Source organism: Apium graveolens, chromosome 11 (assembly GCF_009905375.1).
Source record: "Apium graveolens cultivar Ventura chromosome 11, ASM990537v1, whole genome shotgun sequence".
NCBI lineage: Eukaryota > Viridiplantae > Streptophyta > Magnoliopsida > Apiales > Apiaceae > Apium > Apium graveolens.
This window is the reverse complement of record NC_133657.1, coordinates 108,840,016-108,863,219: the sequence shown is the minus strand read 5'-3', so window position 1 is coordinate 108,863,219 and position 23,204 is coordinate 108,840,016. Positions and strand designations below refer to the sequence as shown.

The 23,204-nt window shown below is 36.5% G+C and overlaps 1 non-coding gene across 1 annotated transcript; it reads left to right on the top strand.

The window, feature by feature from the left end:
* The first annotated feature begins 3,927 nt into the window (after nucleotides 1-3,927).
* Nucleotides 3,928-4,033, top strand: LOC141699518 (small nucleolar RNA R71). The gene has a single exon (XR_012565975.1). It is a non-coding gene; the product is annotated as a small nucleolar RNA R71 (small nucleolar RNA).
* The last annotated feature ends 19,171 nt before the right edge of the window (nucleotides 4,034-23,204 follow it).

Here is a 23,204-nt window from a genome sequence, read left to right as displayed (position 1 = left end):
TTATTTATCCCTATCATGAATAAACGAATAAAATGAAATAAGAAATATGCTATTTATATTTACGGAATATTGGTTCGTTCTGGATCGTTTTGGATCGATAAATTAGTTGCTTAGCCGCTAAGAAACTACAAAACGATCCAAAAATAGATTACTTAGCTGCTAAGTAACTATAAAAATGATACAATTTAATATCAGATTTGGATAAATATCAAAACTGGTCTTCTTATAAAACACTCTATACGAAAATAATGTAATAATATCCCGTCTCTCGAGAATACGGGTTTTGTTGATTTATCAAAACGATTGTCGTATCGAAAATTTTACGCCGGGACGCGTACAGGTCAAACCGTAATCCGGATCGAAAAAGTTAAAACACGGAATGTCCGGAATTACCAGATTAGGTTAGGAAGGAGTTTTCGGAAGAGTTTCGGGTTGTAAAAATGCAAAAACAATCGAAGTTGGACGATTCCCGGCTTTATAAATTGGTTTTATAATTACTCGATAATTAATAAATCCATAAATCGTTATAAAATCACCTAACAGTCCAAAAATTACCAGAAAATATCACAATGATCTAAATTTTATTCTGGACATATAAAAATTAGAATACTCAAAGAATATCATATATAAACATCCAAAACATCAACTCCAATTACCAGATAATTCACTAAAATTCACATAAAATTACATAAATAATTCCAAATAATTATAATAATAATATTTGAAAATATGGCATATTACAAAGATCTTTAAATTCTAAGTAGGATTTGATGTTGCCTGTAGAGGAGAGAGAGAAAGAGAGCTCGAATGAGAGAGAGAAGAAGAAGAAGAAGAAAAGGAGAGAAAACCGGGAGAGACGAAGGAGAAAAGAGAGAGAGATGAGAGAAATGAAATGAATGAAGTGATGATGGAAGTAACAAGGTTTTGTCTCATTTTTTTATTCTTAAAAGTAATGGAATTGTGAAATTACCAATCTACCCTTCTCTCACTACTAGCACAAAAATGCATGCAAGGATAATATGGTCATTTGGCTAAGTTGAAATGAGATAGTGGGGTGGTTAATGACACAACTACCCTTCTCTTATATTGTAAGTCGAAATACATGCAAGGGCAATTAGGTAATCTAATAATTATTAATCTAATTAATTACAAAGAATACATTTTATAAATAAAACCATAAATCTATAAATTACAAGAGTGACATCATAAAATAGCTTAGAATTTTAGGAATTTAATAAAATCAAATTCAAAATTTATAAATAAAAATAATTTGAAAAACTATTTTTCTTAAAGAATAAAAATGCATTTATAACTTATATAAATAGCAATTAATGCACTTCTTATTTTCTAAAATTCCAAATAATATCATACAAGCATATAATCACATAATCATGCACCTTAATAGTTAACAACATAGATTCATATATCACGTATCGTAATGAAATATACTTAACCATAAAATTTTCCTGTTTACTAATTTTCATTCTTCGCGTAACGGGTCGCGTCATGACTGACGGCCCGACGCTGAGCGTTTTCAACTACGCTTTACATTCATTATCTTTATTTAAATATTTCCATTCTCACATAATAACACATAATTCACATAATAACTGTTTACTCAAATAATTAATTCGTAAAAATTCCCAGTCGTTACAACTAAACATGCAACATGAATCTATATGAATCTATATGGACACACACAAACTAATCCTTATATTATCACCCCCAAACTTAAAATTTTTAATGGCCTCATTGAAGGCAATAATAAGGATACAAGGCATACCTAGTTAATGGGAGGATCACCCTCTTCGGGTGGAGGATCAAGTTGCCAATTAACCTCAATACCAGTGTCTCAAAAAATAGTACCGAGAGCGTTGTCAAAATTTCTGCAAAACGTCGGTGGATCTCATGCATGGCCTCAATACGCCGAATCAACCTTCTATACTGCGCATCACCAAGAACAAACCTATCAATTGTCTGTGGTGCACGATAGGGACCCTCTGTAAGCACGGGAGGAATTGGACGGTCACCCTTTAGATTATCATAGATATATTCCAACCCCTTATCAGGGGATGCACCTAAGAATGCATAACTCAAATGATCTAGCAGTGGTTTGAGCCCATGTGTGAGAGCCTCTTCAATAGACAGATTAAGAGACTCGAACGGCAAATCCAACTTCCTCTTCCACGGAGAAGCATTCAAATACTACAGTTGCTCTGCCCCTTCTTCATCTTCATTATCAGATTCCCCATCAAGGCTCTCTCTAAAATATCTGACCTTAGCACTTGCTCAAGTTCTGAATTCACTACAGAATCGACCATCTCTACTTTAAATCATTCCTCTTCATCGGTTGGGAATTTTGTTGCTTTGAACACATTAAAGGGTCAGAGCAACTGCACATCGATTAGAGTTCGACCAGTAGTTAAGAATGGTCTCCCCAAGATAATGGGAATCTTCTTATCTTCCTCAAAGTTCAGAATTACAAAATCAGCAGTTAAAATGAGTTTATCCACCTTGACCAAGACATCCTCCACTATTCCTCACGGATAAGTGATGAAACAGTCATCTAGTTGCGATGACATGTATGTCGGTTTCGGATCAGGTAGACCAAGCTTCTTGAAGATAGACAGGGGCATCAGATTGATTCTAGCTCCCAAATCATACAAGAATTTGTTGAAAGACAAGTTCCCAATAGTGCAAGGAATAGTGAAACTTCCAGGATCTTTAAGCTTCGGAGGCAATTTCTATTGCAGAACTGCACTACACTCCTCCGTTAGAGCAACGGTTTCTAACTCCTCAAGCTTCACCTTCCGCGAGATAATACCGTTCATAAACTTCACATAGCTCAGCATTTGTTATAGAGGTTCAGCAAACGGTATGTTGATGTGCAACTTCTTGAAAACTTCCAAAAACTGGGCAAATTTCTTATCTAACTTCTGCTTCTGAAGTCTTTTAGGATATGGCGGAGGTGGATAGACTTGTTTATCCCATGTATTACCCTCAGGAGGATTATTTGTAACAACTTTCTTCTTCGGTTCAACCTCGACATCCTTCTGCACAACTTTTTCAGCTATAATCTCATTTGCTGGAATTGGCAAGGACGCGACCTTTCCAGACCTCAAGGTGATGGCGTTCACCTGTTCCTTGACTTCCCTCTCGCCTGGATTGGCATTTGTATCGCTAGGAAGTGTTCCTGGTTGTCGATTTAATAAGACATTAGCAATTTTCCCTATTTGGTTCTTTAGAGTCATATTAGAAACAACCTGGCTTTTGCATATAAGAGCCTGGTTTTTGCACATAAGCCTCAACTCCTCCAATTCAGATTTTTTATTCGAAGATTGACTTGCACCTCCATAAGTTTGATGTTGCATTCTCATTGGCTGAAATTGTTGCCTTGGTGCAAATTGTTGCTGAAAACCAGGAGGATTGAATTGCTTATTTCCAAACTGCTGGAATGGCTGTTGCATCACATTCTGATTATTGCTCCAATTGAAGTTAGGATGATTCCAGTTGTTAAGATGATAAGTGTCTGGAACTAGTTGCTGCGATCTCTGAAAGTTTCTCACAAACTGAGATGATTCACTAGATATAGCGTATTGCTCCATTGCATACGAACCTGCACACAGCTCACAAACACTGGTTATCTCATTAACACGAGAGCTAGCCAGAGAATTAATCTTCATAGACAACGCCTTTAGTTGAGCAGTGATAGCCGTAGCTTTATCCACTTCAAGAACTCCTGCTACCTTGCCCTGTGGAAATCTCTGGGTTGGATACTGATATTCATTAGCAACCATCAATTTAATTAGATCATAAGATTCCTCATAGCCCTTTGCCCATAATGCTCCACCTGATGTTGCATCGATCATGGGTCTTGATTGTGCTCCCAAACCGTTATGAAAGCAATTGATGATCATGTAATCAGGCATTCCATGATGAGGACACTTTCTAAGCATCTCCTTGTAGCACTCCCAAGCTTCATATAGAGATTTCCTGATTGCTGCACAAATTAAGTAAAAGCATTCCTGATTGCAGCTATCTTCCCCATAGGGAAGAATTTAGTGAGAAACTTTTCAGAAAGATCTTCCCAAGTTGCAATCGAACCAGCTGGTAGAGAGTGTAACCAGATTTTAGCCTTATCCCTCAGAGAAAATGGGAATAGTCTCAGTTTCACCGCATCCTCAGACACACCATTGAACCTGAATGTGTCGCAGATCTCTATGAAATCCCTAATGTGCGTATTGGGATCTTCAGTTGGAGAACCCCCAAATCGGACTGAATTCTATACCCACTGAATCATGCTAGACTTGATTTCAAAGGTATTAGCAGCAATGGTTGGTCTGACAATGCTAGACTGAATGTCATTGATTTTCGATTGAGAATAATCCATCAAAGCTTTCGTATATGCTGTTGGTTCTCCCATTGCAATAAAAACTAGAGTACCTGAAACACACGACTAAAGTAAACCTTTTAAGAAAATAATCGGAGTCAGTAAACTTTAATGACCACTGATGACAAGCACATAAACTAAATTTAACACCGAGTCCCCGACAACAACGCCAAAATCATGTTAGGGCGAAAACACGCGCTAAAATTACATGTAAGTCTACGCGTTCGCAAGTAGTATAAGATATAAATCAGATTTTCACCCACAGAGACTCTTTTTAGTTAACTTAAGATTATGCACCTATGCAACAATGGTATGGCTGTCGCTCAATGCTAAGACACTAACAAGTTGAGATGTTTATAACTAAGATTAAACTAACATGCAATTAACTAAGAATAAAAGTGATTGAATTAACTATATAAGACAAACATGGGATTCTAACTTCATTAAATACTTCATTCAAAGTCATTGTTCTTAACCATAACATGAAATGGTGATGACAACTAATCAGATAACACAAAACTAGTAAACGCCAACTTTCTAGACATCCACAAAAGAGATAGAAGCTAAGTAGACACCAACTATGCTTAGACCCTATATGTCCATATAATTTGAAAACATAATGGTTTAATACGCAAGTTATCTATCGTGATTACATAGGGCAAGTAAGATGGTTAAAATTACCTACGAATCATGCATAATAATTATACATGAACCTATTCTAGCATGGCAAGTTCTAAACCTCTATATTCACTTTCGCTTCAATAGAGATTAACATGCTATCTTATATGTTAGCTACGCACTTATGACGAATAAGCACAACCAATACTAGGATATCAATCAATCACCACACACCAAGATATTGAAACAAATTAACTACAGAAATCTATAAGTAAATCGGTTAGAACCCCACGATAATGATTAGTTCATAATCTGTTATTCCCTAACAATACAACAAGAATTACAGAAGGGGGGTTGAATGTAATTCTGGCTTCTTTTCGAGATTTATGAAAAATGGTTCTAACTTAATTTATATCTAACTGTTTGATTTGCAAAGTGCAGAATACAGAGTTAAGTTAATCAAACATAAAGTAATAAAAACTCAGGTCTTTAAAACTTTCTGGTGGATTTGAATGTATCCACCAGATATATATATATATATATATATATATATATTATGAAGTGAACCCTGTGAAGCTTGAATAGCTCACGGCTGCTTGTACAAGTGAACAAACAAACTACAGAGAAATTCTACAGAATACAGCTTACAAATGTTTCTCTGCTAAAAATGTGTTTGCTTGGTTGTTTGTTCTACTAGCTATACTTGGTTTATATATCACCAATTTTACATGATAATAAGACAGGATAATAAAACAAAACATATCAAGTCTAACTCCATGCTGCTTCACTACTTTATTCCAACATCTTTGAATATCTTTAAAAAGCATGGAAATGGGAATGCTTCTTTGTTCTCAAAACCCTGCTAAACAGGCTGCCACATTCCTTTTGCAAACACCCAACGCATATGAATGTGTTGTCACTATCAACAGATATTTGAATTGATCATCTGTCGGGTACATGCTTGATATGCTCCGGGTAGCCTTGTTGATCATCCGTCGGGTAGCTTTGTTGATCATCCGACGGATAGCCATTTATCACTTGACTTCATTTCATTTGTGCAGAATTACAAGACGTCTTATATTTACATTTAATCAACCTATTCTGCACATCTATTAGTAGTCTACATGATTCATAAGCTATTACAGAATCTATACAAAGTTATTTGCAGAAAAGTGCTACAATACTTATTATTACATAAGTTACTCACCCGGTGGATATCAATTAGTCATCCGTCGGGAATATATTGAATCATCCGTCAGGACTATAATTGATCATCCGTCGGGTGCTATAAAATTCACCAAGTTAAATCTACTAAGGTGTTTTGTTTAGCTTATCATCAAATACACAACATAATCCTAACAATCTCCCCCAATTTATGTCTACTGGAATTGTAGCCATAAATTAAGAGAAACGTGATGATAACAAAACATCCTAAAGATACAGATTGAAAAAATAGTAGATAAAACTAATAAGTGCTATAAATTGCTGAAAGTTGAACAATGCAAAGTACACAAAGAAATCGCTCACAATTGTTATCAAGATGCTCCTCTAGTCTGAGCAGATAGATCTATTTCCTTGATTGTCTGGATTTCTTCCCAAGCCTTCTGTTGTTTTCTTCAATTTGATTCTGAAGTTGTCTGTGGAATTCAAGTTCATCAGCTTCTGAGAGATTTAGCATTTCCTGCATTTCCAAAAAAGTCTCATTGCTAGAGATACTCAATTGGTCCTCCAATATGAAGAATCTTCTAACACCTTTGTCATCCATGAATTCCATCAGCCAATAGGGCCTTAGATGCACTCTTTTTCCTGTAAAGGGAATAGATAGAGTTTTTGGAAGTGCATCTTTGGCTCTAGTACTCCTTAGTTCCTCAATCCTTTTTAGAACTATTCTTCTTGCAGTCACATTATATCCAAAGTTCTTTTTGAAGGATGAGTAGACTTTAATCAGAACATATTGGCTTTCTTGGAGAATCCTGTGAAGAGGCCATGTCACCTCTTTCCCTCCCTTGTATTTAAATACCAGTCTTTCAGGAAGATGTCTGTAAGCATCAATTCCTCTTACTTCTTCCAGTTCATCCAAGTAGATATTCAACTCTGAAAATTCCTTGATATCACAAATGTACATGAGATCTCTCTTGTTGACTCTGGGTTGGGATTTGGTTAGAGCTTTGGATCTGAGAGATACAGGCTTCACTTTCTTTCTAGCTCTAGTATTTGTCTTCTTTGTCTTGAAAATGGGTAAATTTAGCTCAGGAATTGGTAAACTATCTCAGTCTACTGGCTCATCCTTAGGAACAATTGGTTCACCATGAATATTTCTTGTTGGATCAACCACTTTGAATTCTTCAAATACCACTGAGGGTTTTGATGTCTGAGTTGTAGTTGTAGACTTTTTGGGAAACTGGTCTTCCAATTCTTCATCATTAAAGTTCACTTTCCTCTTGGAATGGAGTTTGTATCTAAATCTTCTTTTCTGCTGTGATTCTTTTTACATTTTCAGATCCTTAGGTTCAGTAATTACAGTTGGTTGTACAGGAAGTTCCGTTGTGGTTTTTATAGCTTGAAGCTTGGCTAAGATAGCAGCTTGTTCTTACTTTTCCTTCTTCTTCTTAGCATCCAAAGCAGTTTGCTTCTTTTCTAGCCTGATTCTTTCTTTCTCTTCCTTCTTAGCTTTCACAAACAGTGGGTGTCCAACAACTACACAGATCTCCTTACCAATTCTGTAAATTTTAGCAATTCTCCTTTTAAGCGTTGAATCAGTTGGATCCTTGTAGAATGCAATAGACCTAGCCAACAGTTTCTTCTCATCTGGCCTAGGTGTTTCAAACACTGTATCCATAAGATTCTTGTCTGAAAACTTAGGATAGTTCCATTTGGCCTTCATAATGAGATCTTTCTTTGGAGATTTGATGCAGGAAGTTTGACCTCTTCCAGATAGTTCATACTTATGTCATTCACAAAAATTTTCATGACTTTAGAGTGATGATTGAAGACTTTGTCTGGATCCTGAATTGGCCCAAACTTTTGTTGAATATCTGCATATATTTTTCTCCATTTTTCTCTTATTTCCTTCTCTAAAGTTGTAACATCAATCATCTTAGAACTTGATTTCAATTCAAGATTTCCAGCTGCTCTTTGGATTAAATCAATGCTATCCAATACTGGTGGCTTTGTGAAAGCAATTGTTGGCACAATCACTTTGCTGACTTATATGTTTAGCACTTTTTGCTCCTCCTCACTTCTTGATTCCCCTTGACTTAATAAGATAATTGAGCTTGCTTTCTCCCCCTTAGAAGAGGTTTCTTTCTCCCCCTTTTTGTTATCAGCAAGTTGAGTAGAAGAAGGGGTTTGTGCTACCACTAGCCTTTGAAGCAAGTCGGTTTGTTATGCCTGATGTAGAAGTATAGTTGTTAGAGAGGCTTCCATTGCTATCATTCTGGTATCCAAGGAATCTATCTTTGTGGCAAGATCAGAATTCTTCCTGAGTTGTCTCTTGATGTCAAGCATTATAGCTTCTGGAAGTTTAGAATCCAACCTGTAATAACCCAAATTTTTGGAAATTTTTGAAACCCTTATGAATAGTGTTTTTGCTGAATGAGAAAACTGTTCATGCCACGCTATGTAGGGGTTCTGTTATTGATCTTATGGGATATTATTAGTACTCTATGTGGTATATAAGTGTATGTAAAGATCGTCAGAATCCAATTCTGAACACTTTGATTTTTCCCGGAAATCCACTAGATACGGAAAGAATTGAGTATAAGGTAACAGGATAAAAAGGATTTAAATTAAAGGATTATAGGAGAGGATCATAAAAGGAATATAATATATTGAGAAAGGTTAAGGGAACCTAAGTAATAAGATCCCGGGTATGATCCCTCAAACGATAAACGAAAACGAAAGTTAAGCGAACCGTATAACAGATCAGCGGTCATTAGGCAAACAATTAGGAAGTTAAGCAAAGGGATTAGAGGAAGTGATGTCACCCAACCAATGAGAAGAGGACAAGGAAGTGAGGATGACATCATGAGGATGACATAAGCATGACATGGGAAGGAAGGAGGTGTGGTGGCTTTGTAACCACACAAATCCAAGGGCAAGAAGGTAATTGACTAAAGCAAGCACAAAAACCAATCAACCAAGCCAAGTAAAATCATTTTCATCAAAAAAATCAAAAGCAACCAAGGCTTTGTTCTTCATTGCTCACGGCTTTTCACTATTCAAAAGGCAAGAGAAATTCAAAATCCAAGATCCAAGCTTCCTAAATTGGTAAGATAATTCCCTAATCATCTTCATGCTTAGTTAGGACTATATCATGAGTTTAAGCCATTAATTCCTTCTCAATCTTCTTCATTTAATCAAAGAAGAAGACTATGAATAGTGTTTTCAAGTTTTTTTTAACTTGAAGTTTTCTTGTTTTCTTGAAGATCCAAGCATTCTTAAGACTTCTCAAAGCTTCTTAAGGCTTCCTAGCTCCTCCCACCACTTCAAGGAAGGTATACCATCTCCAAACCCTAGATTCCTATGTATTATAAGATGATTTTGATTAGTAGGATGATATTGTAGCTTGTTGTTGTGATTTAGAGTTTGGGATTTGGAGTGGTAGTGAAATGGAATGGTAAATGTTGTGGTTTTGATTAAAAGAACTTAAGTATGATTAAAGTTAAGTTTAGGCATAAGTATGAATGATTAAATTGAATTGGTTGGGGTTGTTATGATGTGATAAGGATGGATGTTGGTTGTATGTTGGATTTGAGGTTGGTTTGTGGTTGGTTTTGAATGGCTTAAAATTGGGAAATCGCGTAAACATAGCCGTCGTAACGTCCAATTTTCTTTGGACTGTTTTTGTGCATAGCATTAGGACCCGAGAACCCCCTGCTAGATTATGACCACTGCCATGTTTAGATAGCTCATGTTACGAGCTTCGTTTTGATATGTAGTTCGTTCGATTCCGATGCACGGTTTAGGAGAAACGACCGTTTCAAGTAACGGCGTTTCGCGAACGAAACTTTTTCCCTCGCCTTACTTCGAAACATAGGTTAAAGACCAAAAAGGGTTAATTAATGTATGAAACATTTATGGTAAGTGTGTTAGGCAGTTGGTAAGAAACTCGCGAAGGAATCGCTTTAAAACTCGTAAAGGTTAAATTATTAAAAATGGTGGAGCCGAGGGTACCCGAGTGACTTAAGCAAATCAGTGAGCGCAAAACAAGCGTTAGAGTCTAAGTTAGTTAAAGTATAGATTTACAAGTGATTTTGGTTTAATTCCAACTTACTTGTTGTTTATAGGTTATCAGACTCGTCCCGAGCCTTTCTCACCCCCAAGTCGCTCAGGCAAGTATTCTATCCGTTATACTGTTGTTGTGATGAATATATGTATTTGCATTATCTTGCGATAGATGCATGTTGGATAATTAGCAAATGATGCGATATATTGTAGCATGTGATATGGTATATATGCATGCCTGTTTCATATTCTTGGAATATATATCTGTTGGTTCAGTTGATAATACCTATGCTAGAGGATAGCGGTAACTTGCATATACCCTTAGTATAGGGACCCAAAGGTGAAAATATTTTCTAAACCGGGAGTCGAGGATCCCGAGTAATTTTGTATATATGGATATGGATATATATATATATGGTTATAGTTTCCAAACTATTAATCGAATAAGGTTTATTCGATAACTTTATTTTATTAATGAATATTATCTTGAATATTCATTCGAGGACTTATGACTCCTTTATATTATTTATTGAATATTACTTGGATATTCATTTGAGGATGTATGACTCCTTTATTTTATTTAATGAATATTATTTATAATATTCATTCGAGGTATTATGACTCGGCTTATTATTTAATGAATATTATTTCGAATATTCATTTGAGGGCTTATTACTCAGCTTATTTTATTTATTGAATATTATTTGAATATTCATTTGAGGATCTATGACTCCGAGTATTTGCTGAGGTATATTCTTTATTTTATTAAAGAATAAGGTGTCAATAATCAAACTTATTTTCGATTATTCAACTAAAGATAATACTTTCATATAAGTATATCTTTGATTATTTAGTACTCGTTTCAAGTATAAGTTTTAATACTTCTACTTCAATTATTTTTATAAAGATTATTCTTTATGGGAATATTATTTAAATATTAATATTCAGTCATTTTCTAAATATTCTGGGGACTGATTTACTTCATTAAATCAGCTTCACTCCAAACACTCTTTAAAGTGTTTTCGAGTCTTTAAAATGATTTTCAAAAGTTAGAGCGGATCCCAAAACTATTTTTATATTTAAGATCTTCCTTTTAAAAAGGGGATTTAAATACTCGCTCAAAACATGGGGGATCCGGCTCGGTGGTGTGTTTTATATTCGCAACAAGGTTGCTGTCTTGGTAAAAGAGTTTTTGATTACTTACCCAATATTCGGGAAGTAAAATTCTTGGAACAAGTTAATCCATTAACAGGCATCGCCTGGGAAATATCGGTGAGTTTTCCTTTCCAACTAGATACGACTTTTTGGTGGAGCCGTATCAACAAGTTTCTACTTGGGGAAAGGGGGAAACGAGCTTTACGTTTCAGAGTCATGGATTTCATCTGAACTAGGAGTGGCGTAAGTGGTCGAGTAGCGCCGGCCCAGCCTTATTATATTGGCCCAAATGGTCTGGAAGTTCCGCTAAGGCGGTCCATTCCTTAGGAGTTCAGTGTTCGGTTGACAAGTAAATCCGACAGGTTCTCCTCTACATGTAGAAAATGGTGGGGTTGTACTACTACGACTGATCATCGTAAGTGGTCTTCCTGGCGCGGTAAACTCCCGTAATGAGTTCATCATCCATTTGGATAATTCTGCAACACTACCCGTAGCATTTCGATTGAAAGGCTACTAATGGGTGGTTGCCGAAGCATTGACAGGGTCAAACATTTTTATTGGTGTATCCATTGAATGAAGTATCTCGTAACTTCATCTCTTTTCAAAATATTTCAAAGATCAAATATTTTCAAGTTTTATTTGTGGTCTCATCTATGGGATGACCTCGTGAATTTTATTATACTTTGAACAGTGGTAGTTCAAGTAGCTTTATAAATGATATAAGTATAGTGAAGTATTTGGTAACTTCATCCCTTGTTTTAAAACTTATATCCAGTAAGTAATTACCTTACTCACGATAAAGATTCTAGTAAGTATCCATTTAGATACTTATATTATTGTTATCACTATGTATTATCTTGCGAGCTGTAAGGCTCACTCTTGCTTTATTTCTTCATCACACAACAACAGTTAGGAAGGATGGCCAGACTCCAGCAGACCCAGCGCAAGCGCGTGGGAAGCGTCCCTCGTCTTCCCGATGATGTCGTAGCTGCTATAGCTGCAGAGGTAGATCTATTGTAGATCAGACCATCTACTTTTGAGAATCAATTATGTATAATTATAACTTGTGGCATATAATGGCAATTAACTGTAAATTTATCAAGTAATCGTTTTGGGTTGTAATAACTTTTAAATTGTGGATTCAAAGACTTGTACTTATTTGAATTTCATCTCTGAGACTATAACGGGTTGTGGTGTGTGTTAGTGTGGGGTCACAACATAAGGTTGTTTATTATTAATTAAGTGAAGTGTTATTGTGGAAAGAAAGACCGTGACGACCCGGATCCCCGACCCCGGATCTGGGGGTGTTACAGAAATGGTATCAGAGCTAAGCGTTATAAACCTCAGAGATGATGGGACGTTAAGATAATAAGTTAACTAAGATAATAAGAACTCTTGCCAAGTTCATAGTCGGGCTACCTAACGTAGCACTGACAGTTAAAACCCTTATGGGAACCCTTATAAATATCGTGATAGAAGCGTAGTTCATTATCGTAGATGGTAGCGGGACTCCGAACCCTGAGGTTGAGGAGCAACATCGTGATGATGTTTATTACTAATTGGAGATCGGATTGTGGATCCGACAGAGTGTCCTAATGCAGGACCGGATGATGTTGATATTGAGGATTTAGCGGTTGAGGATGTTGTCCTAGAAGGGATAGTTGTTGAGGAGGATCCCATGGAGGATCCTGACAGGATTGGATAAAGGACCACTGATGAATTGATGACCATGGTTTGGTCGACTACCAGAGGTAGGATTGGCCGGTCACTACCAGAGGTTCGTTCAAGTTGTAAAGATAGTAGCCCCTTTAACGCGGCTTACTCGTAAGACTGAGAAGTTCGAATGGACAGAGAAATGCGAGAACAGCTCTCAAGAACTGAAGCAAAGGTTGGTGACGGCCCCTATGCTGGCGTTGCCGGATGGAAAAGGAGATTTTGTGATTTATAAGTGACGCTTCACATAAGGAATTAGGGTGCTTCTTATATAGCACAGCAAGATAATCGCGTCTGCGTCAAGACAATTAAGGGAATTTAAAATTCGATATCCCCACCCATGAGCTTGGGCTCGTGGCAATAGTTTTGCCCTAAAGATTTGAGGCACTACTTGTATGGAGAGAAGTGTGAGATTCACAAACCATAGGAGCTCTAGTACATTCTTACGTAGAAAGAGCTCAACATACGCCAGAGGAGGCGGTTAGAGCTGATCAAGAATTATGATTGGGAGATTCTTTATCATTCGGGGAAAGCCAATATGGTGGCTGATGCCCTTAGTAAAAAGGAGAGACTCAAGATGATAATGTCTTTTGGAGAGTTTATAAGAGATTTTGAGAAAATGGAAATAGTAGTGAAGGTAACCGGAGCCGGTACCGAAAAGCTGTTTGAGATAGCAATACAGCCCGAATTATTGGAAAAGAACATATTGTGCCAGTAAAAGTGATGAATGAAGGCAGAGAGCCAACAAATAGATATGAGATTAATACCGAGAGAGATGATAAGGGAATAATGAGGTATTCCTATAGAATTTGGGTTCCAAATGTTTAAGAGCTTAAAGATGAAATCTTAGATGAAAGCTAGTTTGAGGAATAAGAGTTAGAGCAAACCCTGAACGTGATAGTCAGGGAGGTTGCCACCAAGACAAAAGGAACCCATAACATGATGAAGTGGAAAATGAGGATTTAAATTATGTAAGATGACCCCAATTATGGGGAGTAGGAAGAAATATTTAGACTGAGGAAACAAAAGTCGAGTAAGGACAGGAGACCCGAGATGGTACCCCTATACGGCAATTCATGGACCTGTCTAAAGAGAACTTAGACTATTATCCCCAACCACCACCCTGAGGAGACAGTGCGGTGGGAAATTCTTTCATGACCTTTAAGTCGCTAAGCTCTCAGAGTTCCAAGGAACAAGCTGACCCAGTCGAGGCAAAAGCCTGGCTAAAGGAAATAGATTAATCATTTGAGATTCTAAATGATTGACGAACCACAAAAAACCGTTTTTGTCACTTACCCTCCTAAGAGAGAGACCACCCATTGGTGAAAGACCAAGAAAGGCACGGAGCCAGAGGTTAGAATAAACTGATTTAAGTTCAGTCAATTGTTTTCGGGAAAGTAATTCCCAAAGATAAGGAGATAGTGTAAAAGCTTTAGAGCCAGAACAAAGACAGACGAGTATGATGAATTATGAGTCTAAGCTGTAAAAGTTATTAAGATTCGTTCTGAAGACGCGAATCTAGAATGACGGGATGTTTGAAATCAATGCTTATGTTGTGTTGGTTCATGAAATAACGATAAGAGAAAGGAATATAAAGGCAAGAGAGTTTGAGGAATGATAAGGGAGTTGGGTATGAGGAAACCCTAAAGACTCGTAGAAATAGAAATAGAAAAGTAGGTAATCGTCCGGATGAGAGTGATTCACCATGAGTTAAATTGATGGTTGAAGGTATAAGAGATACATATATTTTATCCCCTGTAAGTTGGGAAGATTCGAGGAAACCTTGAGATAATTTGAAGGATAAATAATGAGACGCGGATAGACTGAGGAGACAAGAAAGTAAGAAATTAAGAAAATTGGGTGAAGGAAGTGACCTTCAAGAAGGTAAAGTGTAAGACCGGTGGCATGATACCCAGAAAGGGAGACGCCAGATATGAAAGATATCCCAACATTGAGATGACTGTTGAGATAAACAACAAAAGTAAATAAGGAATTATTAAGAAGAAGTTCACGTTGAACATGACCAATATCTTCCAGAACATCCATGTTATCATTACCAAATCAAGAAAGAAAAGTGGATGACCATTGTTATCTTTTGGAGGCCATATGGATTGACCTCAATTTGAATAAGGATGCTATTATGAAGTTAGGTATAGACTATCGAGGTGGGAATGATTGAATAAGACACCCTTATCAGGGATATATGACTTGATTTATCCATGGAAGGATGCAGGTACCTTTTAAAGGTGGAATTAAGGATAGAACATCGGTAACTTAAAATGAATCCTAGGGGAATGCATAAAGGTTGGAATTTCACCCTTAATAGGGACAGTATGAGTTTTGACAGTATGATTTGGAAAGGGTTAATGTAACAACAACCTTTAAGGATCAGTGGAGAAATTTTTCAGAAGTAAATAGACAATGGTTCTAGTATTAGTAAATGGTATTTTGATATGCCCTGTATATAGGGAATACAGGAGGAACGATTGAAGGATAACCTTAGAGGTTTTATAAGGAGAAAGGTAATATTCAAAATTTTCAAGAATAGAAATGTTGATAAAGGAAATATGACGTAATTATAATGTTGCCAAGTGGGGCACGTGTTAAACCACGAGAAAGTATGGATCGAACCAGTAATGGTCGAAATTATTCAGGGCAATTAGGACTTAAGATAAAAGATGTTCTAATTATGATTGAGAGTCAGTCATGACAGTGATTAACCTCTAAAGACTGAGGCAATAACTTATGGAAAAATGGTGATTTTTTTTTTACTCATCAGATTTTAAGGAAAGCATTTTCACATAAGCTGTGATTGAAATAAGGTAGAAATTTATTTGGAGGTGGTTAATGTGACATTGACTGTAAGGAAATTTTACTATCAGGAAAGGCCAAAGAGGTGGCCGACACTTTAAAGGTAAGTGGATAATTATAGGTGCGTGTGCCAAAAGAATACAGTGATGATGGTTAAAAAATGTGAAGGTTGAATTATGGTTTGGAAGATTGACATTCCTTCTGATGACTGTGCAATACCCAACCGTAATAGTAGTTGGTAAAGGTTTAATTCGTGTAATCGCCAGGAACGGGCTATCTATCTTAGAAGATCCTATCTTGAGATAAGCCAGGACCATGTTTCAAAAAGGACTAGATGAACCCTTGAGTTAATTCTTCTATTTAGGGCATATGATTAAGAATGGTATTAACCTGCTATCGTTGCTTAGATTGAAACTCTTCTGCACTTTTATCTGCTTCATGTCATGTATGTATGTCAGGATCAGGAGTGTTCTTCATGAATCAGGAATGGTGATTATGTTACCCCCTTAGAAGGATTTGATACGAGATGTATGGACTCCGTATGGTTAGCTATTAAGACTTCATGGAAAATGAATGACTACAGTGGGTCAGTGGTGGACCATAGTAAGGCAGCAATGATTCTGCGAGTAATGAGCTGATTACAACCATGAGAGTTGTATTGGAATGGGTGTTGAGATTGAGTACCCCTAATCGGGTCGTGGTAATGTATAAGTTATCATTGATAGACTAATTAAGTAGAGTATCTACCAATTGAATATTTATTCATTCTTATGAAAAGAGAGTCGTATTACTATATGAGGAAGGTTGCGGTGCAAGCATAGAATTCTAGTAACGATGATGTCTAGAATGAGATCCCAGATTCGATTTTCGATGTCGAGGGAGTTTCAAAGGTGATTGTGTATAAGCTCGAGGAAGAGCATGGGTCCATAGAATGATGGACGGGATAGCGAAAATATTTAGGCACGTGAAATACGATGCTATAATACTTGATGTTGATATAAATACATATATGTTTTATTCTCCTATGACAAACCTCTATAGTTCAGAGGTAGATTCCAAGCCAGATATTTTGTGGTAGTATATTTTTTTCATATATACAATTCTCTTCAGTTCGTTCTTTTCTCTTCTTTTCATTTCATGTAAGCTGAGAAGAACAACCCTTCCAGAAAGGGGAGGTATTGCCGAATGACTATCTATCTGTGTGATAGAAGCCTAGTAGGATACCAGCTATTGTTTAATTGCTTGTCAAGTACTAAAGGCTGGCCACCTTCTGTACTAACTATGCGATATAACAAGTGTTCATGATCATAGTGATCTCTCAACAAATTCCTTTACTTCTATATGATTGATCAAGCTTCCAAAGATAGAAGCAGCTGAAAAAGGAGTAGTAAAGTTGTGGTAGTATTCGGAATGGAAACACATTCGTGATACTAAGGTTGACGTGGTTATTAAAGGGTTATAGAACGCTAGCGAGCAAAAGTATAACCAGTATAATATTAGGAACGGAAGGTAGTAGCGATTACGAACTGGAAAAGAATGGGTATTGAGAAGCAAAAGCTATAATGATTAGAAGCTATGATGAGAGTCTGTGTAATAGACTTGAAAGAATTTGGAATGATCACTTAACGCGGATTAAGCTATCTTACGACAATAGATCATATGTCATTATCGAGATGTCGCCTTATGAGATCCTTGAGGGAAGACAATGTCAATCTCCCTTATGTTAGGATGAAGTTGTAGAGCGCAAGATGCTCAGACCAGTAGTGGTCCAAAGGACCAAGGATATAATAGATCTAATCAGAGGACGGCTGGTAGTAGCCCAAGATGGACATGATAAGTATGTTGATTTAACACGAAAGGATAAAGAGTATGAAATAGGGGACCTAGTAATGTTATAGGTATCCCTTGGAAAGGATTGATGAGGTTCGGAAAGAAAGGAAAGCTAAGTCTACAATTTGTTGGACCCTTGGATATATTAAGACATTTGGGAAGTTAGCATATGAGCTAGCCCTAACCCCGAACATGTAGCAGGTCGTAACGTGTTTCACGTATCAATGTTAAGGAAGTGTAATTCAGATGCCAGATAAATAGAGGCATATGAGCGCATAGATATGCAACCCGACGTAACCTATATGGAGAAACCAGGAAGGGTTATAGAGTGAAAAGGAACAAGTGCTTAGGAGAAGGATTATCAAACTAGGCAGAGTTGGTGGTAGAACCACAATGTGGGAAAATTGACTTGAGAGTTAGAAAGTGCAATACTAAGAAACTATCCCTATTTATTTCTATCTGATTCCGGGACGGAATCCTTTTAAGGAGGGGAGACTGTAATAACCCCAATTTTTGGAAATTTTTGAAACCCTTATGAATAGTGTTTTTGCTGAATGAGAAAACTGTTCATGCCACGCTATGTAGGGGTTCTGTTATTGATCTTATGAGATATTATTAGTACTCTATGTGGTATATAAGTGTATGTAAAGATCGTCAGAATCCAATTCTGAACACTTTGATTTTTCCCGGAAATCCACTAGATACGGAAAGAATTGAGTATAAGGTAACAGGATAAAAAGGATTTAAATTAAAGGATTATAGGAGAGGATCATAAAAGGAATATAATATATTAAGAAAGGTTAAGGGAACGTAAGTAATAAGATCCCGGGTATGATCCCTCAAACGATAAATGAAAACGAAAGTTAAGCGAACCGTATAACAGATCAGCGGTCATTAGGCAAACAATTAGGAAGTTAAGCAAAGGGATTAGAGGAAGTGATGTCACCCAACCAATGAGAAGAGGACAAGGAAGTGAGGATGACATCATGAGGATGACATAAGCATGACATGGGAAGGAAGGAGGTGTGGTGGCTTTGTAACCACACAAATCCAAGGGCAAGAAGGTAATTGACTAAAGCAAGCACAAAAACCAATCAACCAAGCCAAGTAAAATCATTTTCATCAAAAAAATCAAAAGCAACCAAGGCTATGTTCTTTCTCTTCCTTCTTAGCTTTCACAAACAGTGGGTGTCCAACAACTACACAGATCTCCTTACCAATTCTGTAAATTTTAGCAATTCTCCTTTTAAGCGTTGAATCAGTTGGATCCTTGTAGAATGCAATAGACCTAGCCAACAGTTTCTTCTCATCTGGCCTAGGTGTTTCAAACACTGTATCCATAAGATTCTTGTCTGAAAACTTAGGATAGTTCCATTTGGCCTTCATAATGAGATCTTTCTTTGGAGATTTGATGCAGGAAGTTTGACCTCTTCCAGATAGTTCATACTTATGTCATTCACAAAAATTTTCATGACTTTAGAGTGATGATTGAAGACTTTGTCTGGATCCTGAATTGGCCCAAACTTTTGTTGAATATCTGCATATATTTTTCTCCATTTTTCTCTTATTTCCTTCTCTAAAGTTGTAACATCAATCATCTTAGAACTTGATTTCAATTCAAGATTTCCAGCTGCTCTTTGGATTAAATCAATGCTATCCAATACTGGTGGCTTTGTGAAAGCAATTGTTGGCACAATCACTTTGCTGACTTATATGTTTAGCACTTTTTGCTCCTCCTCACTTCTTGATTCCCCTTGACTTAATAAGATAATTGAGCTTGCTTTCTCCCCCTTAGAAGAGGTTTCTTTCTCCCCCTTTTTGTTATCAGCAAGTTGAGTAGAAGAAGGGGTTTGTGCTACCACTAGCCTTTGAAGCAAGTCGGTTTGTTATGCCTGATGTAGAAGTATAGTTGTTAGAGAGGCTTCCATTGCTATCATTCTGGTATCCAAGGAATCTATCTTTGTGGCAAGATCAGAATTCTTCCTGAGTTGTCTCTTGATGTCAAGCATTATAGCTTCTGGAAGTTTAGAATCCAACCTGTAATAACCCAAATTTTTGGAAATTTTTGAAACCCTTATGAATAGTGTTTTTGCTGAATGAGAAAACTGTTCATGCCACGCTATGTAGGGGTTCTGTTATTGATCTTATGGGATATTATTAGTACTCTATGTGGTATATAAGTGTATGTAAAGATCGTCAGAATCCAATTCTGAACACTTTGATTTTTCCCGGAAATCCACTAGATACGGAAAGAATTGAGTATAAGGTAACAGGATAAAAAGGATTTAAATTAAAGGATTATAGGAGAGGATCATAAAAGGAATATAATATATTGAGAAAGGTTAAGGGAACCTAAGTAATAAGATCCCGGGTATGATCCCTCAAACGATAAACGAAAACGAAAGTTAAGCGAACCGTATAACAGATCAGCGGTCATTAGGCAAACAATTAGGAAGTTAAGCAAAGGGATTAGAGGAAGTGATGTCACCCAACCAATGAGAAGAGGACAAGGAAGTGAGGATGACATCATGAGGATGACATAAGCATGACATGGGAAGGAAGGAGGTGTGGTGGCTTTGTAACCACACAAATCCAAGGGCAAGAAGGTAATTGACTAAAGCAAGCACAAAAACCAATCAACCAAGCCAAGTAAAATCATTTTCATCAAAAAAATCAAAAGCAACCAAGGCTTTGTTCTTCATTGCTCACGGCTTTTCACTATTCAAAAGGCAAGAGAAATTCAAAATCCAAGATCCAAGCTTCCTAAATTGGTAAGATAATTCCCTAATCATCTTCATGCTTAGTTAGGACTATATCATGAGTTTAAGCCATTAATTCCTTCTCAATCTTCTTCATTTAATCAAAGAAGAAGACTATGAATAGTGTTTTCAAGTTTTTTTTAACTTGAAGTTTTCTTGTTTTCTTGAAGATCCAAGCATTCTTAAGACTTCTCAAAGCTTCTTAAGGCTTCCTAGCTCCTCCCACCACTTCAAGGAAGGTATACCATCTCCAAACCCTAGATTCCTATGTATTATAAGATGATTTTGATTAGTAGGATGATATTGTAGCTTGTTGTTGTGATTTAGAGTTTGGGATTTGGAGTGGTAGTGAAATGGAATGGTAAATGTTGTGGTTTTGATTAAAAGAACTTAAGTATGATTAAAGTTAAGTTTAGGCATAAGTATGAATGATTAAATTGAATTGGTTGGGGTTGTTATGATGTGATAAGGATGGATGTTGGTTGTATGTTGGATTTGAGGTTGGTTTGTGGTTGGTTTTGAATGGCTTAAAATTGGGAAATCGCGTAAACATAGCCGTCGTAACGTCCGATTTTCTTTGGACTGTTTTTGTGCATAGCATTAGGACCCGAGAACCCCCTGCTAGATTATGACCACTGCCATGTTTAGATAGCTCATGTTACGAGCTTCGTTTTGATATGTAGTTCGTTCGATTCCGATGCACGGTTTAGGAGAAACGACCGTTTCAAGTAACGGCGTTTCGCGAACGAAACTTTTTCCCTCGCCTTACTTCGAAACATAGGTTAAAGACCAAAAATTGTTAATTAATGTATGAAACATTTATGGTAAGTGTGTTAGGCAGTTGGTAAGACACTCGCGAAGGAATCGCTTTAAAACTCGTAAAGGTTAAATTATTAAAAATGGTGGAGCCGAGGGTACCCGAGTGACTTAAGCAAATCAGTGAGCGCAAAACAAGCGTTAGAGTCTAAGTTAGTTAAAGTATAGATTTACAAGTGATTTTGGTTTAATTCCAACTTACTTGTTGTTTATAGGTTATCAGACTCGTCCCGAGCCTTTCTCACCCCCAAGTCGCTCAGGCAAGTATTCTATCCGTTATACTGTTGTTGTGATGAATATATGTATTTGCATTATCTTGCGATAGATGCATGTTGGATAATTAGCAAATGATGCGATATATTGTAGCATGTGATATGGTATATATGCATGCCTGTTTCATATTCTTGGAATATATATCTGTTGGTTCAGTTGATAATACCTATGCTAGAGGATAGCGGTAACTTGCATATACCCTTAGTATAGGGACCCAAAGGTGAAAATATTTTCTAAAACCGGGAGTCGAGGATCCCGAGTAATTTTGTATATATGGATATGGATATATATATATATATATATATATATATATATATATGGTTATAGTTTACAAACTATTAATCGAATAAGGTTTATTCGATAACTTTATTTTATTAATGAATATTATCTTGAATATTCATTCGAGGACTTATGACTCCTTTATATTATTTATTGAATATTACTTGGATATTCATTTGAGGATGTATGACTCCTTTATTTTATTTAATGAATATTATTTATAATATTCATTCGAGGTATTATGACTCTGCTTATTATTTAATGAATATTATTTCGAATATTCATTTGAGGGCTTATTACTCAGCTTATTTTATTTATTGAATATTATTTGAATATTCATTTGAGGATCTATGACTCCGAGTATTTGCTGAGGTATATTCTTTATTTTATTAAAGAATAAGGTGTCAATAATCAAACTTATTTTCGATTATTCAACTAAAGATAATACTTTCATATAAGTATATCTTTGATTATTTAGTACTCGTTTCAAGTATAAGTTTTAATACTTCTACTTCAATTATTTTTATAAAGATTATTCTTTATGGGAATATTATTTAAATATTAATATTCAGTCATTTTCTAAATATTCTGGGGACTGATTTACTTCATTAAATCAGCTTCACTCCAAACACTCTTTAAAGTGTTTTCGAGTCTTTAAAATGATTTTCAAAAGTTAGAGCGGATCCCAAAACTATTTTTATATTTAAGATCTTCCTTTTAAAAAGGGGATTTAAATACTCGCTCAAAACATGGGGGATCCGGCTCGGTGGTGTGTTTTATATTCGCAACAAGGTTACTGTCTTGGTAAAAGAGTTTTTGATTACTTACCCAATATTCGGGAAGTAAAATTCTTGGAACAAGTTAATCCATTAACAGGCATCGCCTGGGAAATATCGGTGAGTTTTCCTTTCCAACTAGATACGACTTCTTGGTGGAGCCGTATCAACAAGTTTCTACTTGGGGAAAGGGGGAAACGAGCTTTACATTTTAGAGTCATGGATTTCATCTGAACTAGGAGTGGCGTAAGTGGTCGAGTAGCGCCGGCCCAGCCTTATTATATTGGCCCAAATGGCCTGGAAGTTCCTCTAAGGCGGTCCATTCCTTAGGAGTTCAGTGTTCGGTTGACAAGTAAATCCGACAGGTTCTCCTCTACATGTAGAAAATGGTGGGGTTGTACTACTACGACTGATCATCGTAAGTGGTCTTCCTGGCGCGGTAAACTCCCGTAATGAGTTCATCATCCATTTGGATAATTCTGCAACACTACCCGTAGCATTTCGATTGAAAGGCTACTAATGGGTGGTTGCCGAAGCATTGACAGGGTCAAACATTTT